The following is an 8,198-nucleotide window of genomic DNA, read 5'->3' as shown; positions in this document are numbered from 1 at the left end:
GAAGGTAATGAACAAGCACTTGCCCTCCCAGGTCAGAGCGCGGCCATTCTGACACCCCAAGAAATAAGTCGATGAAAAATGAATGATTGTATGAATAAATGTATTGCGCTTAAGGGCCTTATAACCCCAGAAGAATACCTGAATTCTCATGACACGGATAGTAAAAAATTTAAGCGAAAAAAGAGGGCGTTACCGATTCTGTGGAGATTTTAATGCCTATCTTCATGGAGGGCGGCTGAAGACTAAGAATTATTAGTACTTTGGGATCAATGCAGTCTTCTTTGTTTCTCAGGCGAATAAATGTACCATCATAGAATGTAGTCTTGTTTCTCTTGTGGAGCAAGATGCAGTACAACCCCACCCCGAGAAGGTGGGGAATTGAAGTCCTTGGAGACAGCGGGGTGGTTGCCTCAGTCCCGCTCTCCCACCACAGCCCTACCCCCGAGCCAGTCTTCTGCCACGCTCCTGTCTGTCGACTTCGGTCCAGGTCAGTACTTATAGAACCATTGTATAAGCTTTACATAAAATGTTCATTCTCCGTGACAGCATCTTTTCCATATAATTGGTCAATTCACAGGTAGTCATTCAATTCAATAATAGGGGAATTAGTTTTCCCGAAAATTGCAAATTTCCTAAACTGTTCTAGCTAACATAAACGACTTACTAAAGAGCTTTTTATTTTCTATTAAATCTAAATCAATGATGATATCAACATATTCATATATGAATATTCACGACATATTTTGAACTCCCAAAGGTAAGCGTATAAAATAACATAAAACATGAAACTTTATAAATTGAGTGATAAAAATAATAATGATGACCAGTACTATTAAATGCTTTATATAAATTTAATCTATTTTTGTAGAAAAATATCCTGTGTTCTATTAGAGGGTTACTTTAAAACAGGGTTAATTTGGTAGACTTATCATTTCTACTTTTGATTTATTCGATTGATATTGACCGTTCTTAATATTTACTCTATTATCCATGAAATGATTGTTTTCAGAAGATATATGACAACACATCCCACTAGTTAATAAAAAGTCTTTTCTGTAATATAAAAATACTTGGTTTATAGCATATTTATTAGCAGGTCTTAAAATTGTTTCCATATTAAATTTGACTCAATTGAATATTGCAATTATTTCATTTCGGGACAAAAAGTTTATGGTTTTAAATAATTCAGATAGCCAAAGTAGCTTCAGATCGATTTTGGATTCCTCGATATTTTAAATAGAGCTCATACAAGAAAACAACATTAAAGAAAAAACTCTAAAATCCTGATATTTAAGTAAAAATCACGTTTTATTTTAATAGGAATAATTAAAATCCATGAGAAATTTTTACTCATAGTGCGCCAATTTTTAGCTATAAAGGCAAATCGTGCATTGTTTATTCTTTATTATAATTTCATAGAAATTGAAATTAAACAGTATTTAAAATATCATATTAATTAGGTTTGAAAACTACAATTTTCCTTATATTGTTTTATTTACTACATTTATATTTATAATAATTAGTTTGCATATTTAATTAATTAATAGAATTAAACGTTCACCCAAAAAATTAAAAGGATAATAATTAAAATTTCAAATCCATCTCCAGAAAAATCATGAGTTTTGTTACGACTTAGTTGCATTGAATGAGCAATATCTAAACATAAACCTTTTAATTGGTGCTAACAAAGGAGATATCAATGAATGAATCCTTTATCCTAAACTACAATTTTCATGTGCCAAACTGAAAATATCTTAATTTGGTCAAAGAAATAGTTGAAATGAGGTTTCCTTGAGTGGAGAACAAGAAAGGACTGCATCCAGAATGAGAGGATCTGGGAAGAACTAGGAATCCTCAAGATAAAAGATGTCCTAGAGGCTCGCCAGTAGAAGTGGTTTGGCCATGTTATCAGGATAGAGGAACACCGAGATCCCCTAAAGCCTATGAACTATTATCTTGACGGTGAACACCTCAAGATTGATTAACGATGTTTTATCTGCTAGACGTCAACAGTTTGTGCAAAAGAGTGGAAAATATCGCAGCAGAAGAAATGCAGGTTTGGCGATTCCCTAAGGTGATAGACACTTAGAAGGTTAAAGGTAAGACGGTTTTTTTCTTAACTGTGAAAAGTTTGAAGAGATGTTAGTTGGAACCTTTTCAGAGGTAGTTAGTTCTTCAATCAAAGTCTCAGAATAATTATCACAATTATAATCATCCGTTACTAGGGTTTATTTAATTAAATTTACCGTAAATTTAATTTGACATTTTAACACAGTAAATATGTTATAAAATTTTGTTAAATATTTAAAAAATTTGTGCCTTTAAAATATATACCAAAAGCAGAAGATCCTTGAGCAAATCACATTTGCTATTGGATGAATGAGTGTTGATAATAAATATACGTTTTTATTTTGATGAGAAACGTCTGTGACTGAGGAAATGTTCACGTCACGTTTCACTTCATCAACAATTTTTTTTAAAATAGTTTTTAACGTGCTGTTCGTTACGTCAGAGATATATTAATAGTAATTATTCATATTTCTCTTCTTTGTTTATTAACATATTTAAGTGAAACGTGTCACGACATTATTAGTAAAAGAATAAATTAATTCTCTTATAAGAGGCAATCCAATTTAAGTGGCTTAAGAATTTCTAGAATATGCTGATTGAAAACATGAAGGGATATTGGTAAAAACTGTTATTCTTCGGTGTATGTAAACTATAATAAAGTCATAGTTGCATGATATTAGTAAAAGGATATGATCAGACTTATAGGGGAAAATTAGGGTTAGACCTTTAGCTCAATTCTGGAATCAAGGGTAAAAAAAAATTGATGAGGACATATTTTTGTTTTTAAAAAATAACCTCTCAAATTTCCATGGAATAGTTAAGCTGTTCGAAAATTATATTAATGATATATTGATAAACTGCAAATTATTTGATGGTAATAATGTCCTTTTATTGTTGGCATTCGAAAATCTTTTTCTTTTAATTTTGCTTTAAATAAAGAAGATTTTGGATGCCTCCTGGTTTAAAATAAAGTATAGAAAAATTAGCAAATAATTTATTTCCTATAACTAATTTATTACCTGACGTTTCGATCATTATTAACAATCAATATTTATTGAAAAAGAAATGTTACTCTCTTTTAAAATGGAATTTTCTTCCGTTTCACTGCTCTTAAATGAACAATGCTCTTTCAATTTCTTTTTTTCTAATAAGACGTTGAAATTTCAACAATTTTAGTCATCAATTGTATCAATAAAATAGTCATTAAATTTAATGGTCTTTGAAGTGTCGAAATTTCGTAAGAGAGTAGATTCTAAATAGTTAGCTAACCATGCAGAATAGCTAAAAGTGCCTCAAGTGCATCTTAGTTTTTTTTTTTTTATATATTTTTCCTTTTTATTAACTACCGTCACTTCCGAAAACAAACGATTGCGTGAGATTATATCAAGTGAAGTGTTTACCATTGTTTAATGATAAAATACGGTTATATATTTTTATTAATAATAAAATAGTTTAATTTTATTTTAGACCATCTCTGTGATCTTTGTTTCCTATATTAATTGGATAAAAAATTGTATACATAATGAAAATATTTTAAAATGAAAAACCGAAGAAACAATTCTCCCATAGCAAACTTATTTTCATGCCGAAGCGTGAATTAAACAATTATTAGTGAAAATACAGAAAGAGTAACGAATTTCTTGATTTATACAATGCAACAGATGTGATTTTCGTAGTCCTGAGAGGCTTTCGATTCCGTTTGTCATAGTTTTATCAGCAGCTCATCCATCTTGATTATAAGAAACGATAATATTCATTGTTAAAATTATTGTTAAGTTAGCATTCTTTAACAGGGAAAGTAGGTAACATGAAGACGAATCATATCGAGCTCCTTAAAAAGCTGTTTTATCTCTTGTTATTTTTTATTATAAACTACTGTTTATCATTCAAAATTTCACTGAAGCTTTATTTTCCGCAGATTCTGAAGTTTCAAACAACAGCTTAAACAGTTCACAGAACGATGACGGACGGGATTGCATAATTTATTTTTGATATGGCACAAGATATCTTATTTTCATATCAATAAGAAAAACGGAAATTTTCTACAAACTTTACTCTACTTTCCTACCAAATAATAGACTATCTAATTATCAACTAAAATAAATATTTTACAGAAAGATCAAAGTGGTAAGAACGAACTGTCATTTAACTTGAACTTGAAATCTTACTCTTTAGTTTGATAAGTACAACAAGCCTACACTTAACCTTAAGCAACTGACTTGTGCAGCTATGATTAGGTCGGCTGGTATTAATGTTTTTAATTCTTCTAAAATATGTGCGTTACCGTTTTCATGATTGTTTAATTTTTATATATGAGATTCATCCAAGTATCATTATTTACTCCTAATAAATCAGTATTTACTTAGCATAAACTAGAGATACTTCGGTGATCGGACGAGAACCGGTGTGTTCAACGTGGTATGGCCGTTGGCACAGTTATTTTTTAATAAAGAGAAAAATTGGCACATTTATTTTTAAATAAAATAAATAAATAAAATAATAAATAATCAAATTAAATACAATTTAAGGAATATGAGCAAAATTAAATAAAATATAACTGGCGTTGATGACAAATTAAGTTTGGTTTTGCCATACTGGCAAAACAAGGTATATTAGTTTGCCTACATATATACATTCATTTGTTCATTTGTATATATTATTTAATTGTTGTTCTTATTTTTTCTAGGTCAGAAAAAAAAAAAAAAAAATGAAGTTTGGCGCCACTAAACAAAAACAAATAAAACAAACTAGAGATACTAACCCCTATCACCTTGGAATCTTTCTTAGAAATAAACAAAGACCAATACTAATGTATGCAGTTATAAGGATTGTTCACAATACTTCTATAGTAGAGGTGATAAAGGAGACTATGACAAAAACACATCCTTTTTTTTTAGTCTGATATTTTAAGCTCAATATACAACCAGGTACAAGCAAATCTCCTTCGTAGGAAGAACAAATTTTATAGGGTTTATTATATCAAGTTTATATAATTCGATTTTTCCAGTCTAAATATTGATTTATAATTGTATCATTAGGTGAATATTCTTTTCTATTAATATCTGCTGAAATGTAAAAGTTTTATTCCATAGTTATTAGTTAACGTTTTAATTTTAAACTTTTATTTACATATTATTTAATTTTGGAATTCGCTCTTTATTAAAAACTACCCTATAAACGTTCATTCATTCAGAATTAAGAAAGAAAAATTAACAAAAGTATGAATAGAAGATAACATACTTGATACGGATTCTACACATTATCTCAACAATGTTTTCCTATTTGAGTCTATTTGTAAGAAAAAAATTCAATTTGATTTTAGAGTTAAAAAATCGTTTTTACATAATGTAATATTATAACACTCAGCTAAGAAAATCCAAGAATTAAATGATCAAACACACATTGCACACCCAAATGCAAGAAGCTCAAATAATTTTTTTCAAATAACAATTTACCGACCTCTACAGACAATAAGAATATTTTGCTATGATTTAGTGTTTGAAATGACAAAAATTTCAAGAATAATTTTGAACTATTACTGATATTTTAGTTTCTTTAAAATCTTGGTAAGAAAAATTATTTTACAATAGCATCTTTGTAGGAAGTATTCTCTATTTTATTATGAAATAGTCTTCAGTTTAATATTCATATGAATTTATGGAAAGATAAAAAATATATTTATTTTTATTTTAATTAAGGTGGTTAAAAAATACGCTACGTCCCGCGTGGAGACAGGATCTTTTGGATCATTGACCTCAGTCCTTGTCATCCCTGTTGCTTTGCAATTTTAAATCCGATTGGGCATCTCCATCTTGAACATGGTCTGCGTGTTTGGTCATCGATTTATTCTTGAAGGATTTTTTCGGACCCGAACTTAAGACAACGTTGTGACATTCATCCTCGTATGAAGATTTGATATCACCTTCAAGTTGTTGGATGTCTAGTTCCTGTTTCGTTTCCGTACCTCTATGCAGTGAAGTACAAAAAGAGTTTCTATTTAATCATTCTGGCAACACGAGAATCGACCAGGCACTCTTTGCCACCTCTTCGCTTCCTCACATAATCACTGGGACTGTGTTTCATCATTACCACAAATGAGCTGATTATAAGCTCTGCATAGTGCTGTCTATCAGAACGTAACTAAAAAGATATATAAAAATAAAAAATATATATATATATACTTATCTAGGTTGAATCAATTTCGTGATTGGTGTAATTTTAATATTTTTGACACTTCTCCTTTATTTTAACTATATTTAAATATTTTAAATCAGTAATTCAATCGATACATTTCTATACAAACATACAACATGAAAATGTCTATATAGACAATTAAATTGAATTGAATGAAACCATTATATTAATTACAGAGGTACATCTTTTGGCTTTACTTATTTATGATATGCCTTCATTAAAATTCAACAATTTATTTTAGTGAAAAAGATATTGTAGAAAATCGTGAAAAGTAGAATCAGATAATATATAGTATAGTATATTTGAAAATATTTTGTTTTCTACCAGAATTCCTGATGTAGGGATAAGTTAGAAAATAAACAATGATATGCCAGAAATTGTAAACGTAGAGAATATTTCATGCAACGACGTTTCCATAAAACAAAAGATGAAAATATGATCTGTAAAATTACGATCCAATTTAAATAAATCAAGACCGATCTTAAGTAATTTTTTTAAATTTTTGTTTACTGTATTATGAAAATTAATTGTATGATGTATAGTGGTGTCTTGCTGATTTTTGTAAAAAACATCGAACTATGGCAACTTTCAATATTTTGTTTTTGCTCATGTTGTGTCATAATATATTTTTTTAAATCTTTATCTCAGATCATTTCTCATGTTCAGAAGAAAACATGTATATATTTTTGTGATTTTTTTAAAAATTTGTTTCACAATATAAACCCAAGGTGAAGGTTTTCTATATATCTCTTTTAGATATAGATAAAACTTTGAAGTTTCTCATGTCCAGAAATTTCACAATATATATAGTTTTATTGAACTCAATACCATTCAATATATCCTACTTTTTTTTCTTACCTCCTGGAATAAAGAAATAAGCATTTACAAATATATACAATAGAAAAATGATATGTACATATACCGGCTATTTCATTTTCTTGTTTTGCCGGGATGGCATTATAAGAATGGTTGCCGGGTCCGCTGAAGGCAGTGTCAACAATGATGGCATATGTTTGTCTGTATGATCACTAGGAATAATATCCTACTTCAAAAAAGTGAATTTAGAACAATACAAACAGAAAAAAATATTAAACGGGATGATACATACAACTCAATTAAAGCTATTCAGGCTCGGAATAACTATTTTTTATTTTAGTTGGTTCTAGATATGAAATGTGACCAACTAAATTTATACATATATATATATATATATATATAAAGTTACGGCCTGAGTGAGATGTCAGCAGCTAATCGAACATGTGTATGTAGCTCTGAAAGTTCGCTCTCTCTGCCGCTTAAACTGCAGATCTACAAGAGCATTCTGAGGCCGCATTTCTATACGGGGCACCACTCTTCACGTACCTCTCCGACGGCACATATTGCCACCTTCAGGGATTCCAGGACAGCATGCTGCGGAGGATGGTCCGCACTACATTGTGAAAGAGGAAGAAGGCTCCGGAACTGCATCAACTCCTCGATCTACTCACAGTACCAGAGTTCATTGGTCGGAGGCATGTCAAGTTCTTTGACTCCCTCCAATCACTGACCAATCCACTCTTTCAAACACTAACACCAGCGCCCCCATTTCGTTGGCAAGACCTACATCACCGTAGCCAATGAAATCTGCAAGTGACAGAGACACATATACTTATTAGTTTTTAGTTTTAGTGCTTCAATGAAATGGGTTGTGCCCCAACACCTCACACAAATCATAAATAAACCACTAGCGCTTATTATGATATAAAATCAGTCATTCCTTAGGATAGATCTCTGCTCTAGTAAAAGGAACTTGCCCAGTTAAACAGTATATTTATTTTATATTATACTTGTTTTATTTTATTTTTTTTATTTATTTTTTAGGGGTTTGGAAAAATAAAAAATAAAAGTTAGTCTTATTTACGCATTCAGAGAGTATTCTTCAGATAACCTTTTCC

At 30.1% G+C, this 8,198-nt stretch overlaps 1 protein-coding gene across 7 annotated transcripts in view; it reads left to right on the top strand.

The window, feature by feature from the left end:
- The first annotated feature begins 408 nt into the window (after positions 1 to 408).
- The window catches only part of LOC106683225 (very long chain fatty acid elongase 7), a 179,093-nt gene continuing 171,303 nt past the window's right edge, over positions 409 to 8,198 (top strand). For 5 of the 7 annotated variants that reach the window (XM_014424570.2, XM_014424572.2, XM_067050700.1 and 2 more), the window contains exon 1: positions 409 to 487. The gene's annotated coding sequence lies outside the window, so the exon portion shown is untranslated. Of the gene's footprint in view, positions 488 to 737; positions 758 to 8,198 lie in introns of those variants that run through there. The other 2 variants (XM_067050698.1, XM_067050699.1) reach the window with 2 other exon arrangements.

The sequence above is a fragment of the Halyomorpha halys genome, unplaced genomic scaffold (assembly GCF_000696795.3).
Source record: "Halyomorpha halys isolate HHAL.00 unplaced genomic scaffold, Hhal_1.1 Scaffold473.1, whole genome shotgun sequence".
NCBI classification, from domain to species: Eukaryota; Metazoa; Arthropoda; class Insecta; order Hemiptera; family Pentatomidae; genus Halyomorpha; species Halyomorpha halys.
This window is presented reverse-complemented; position numbering and strand designations above follow the sequence as displayed.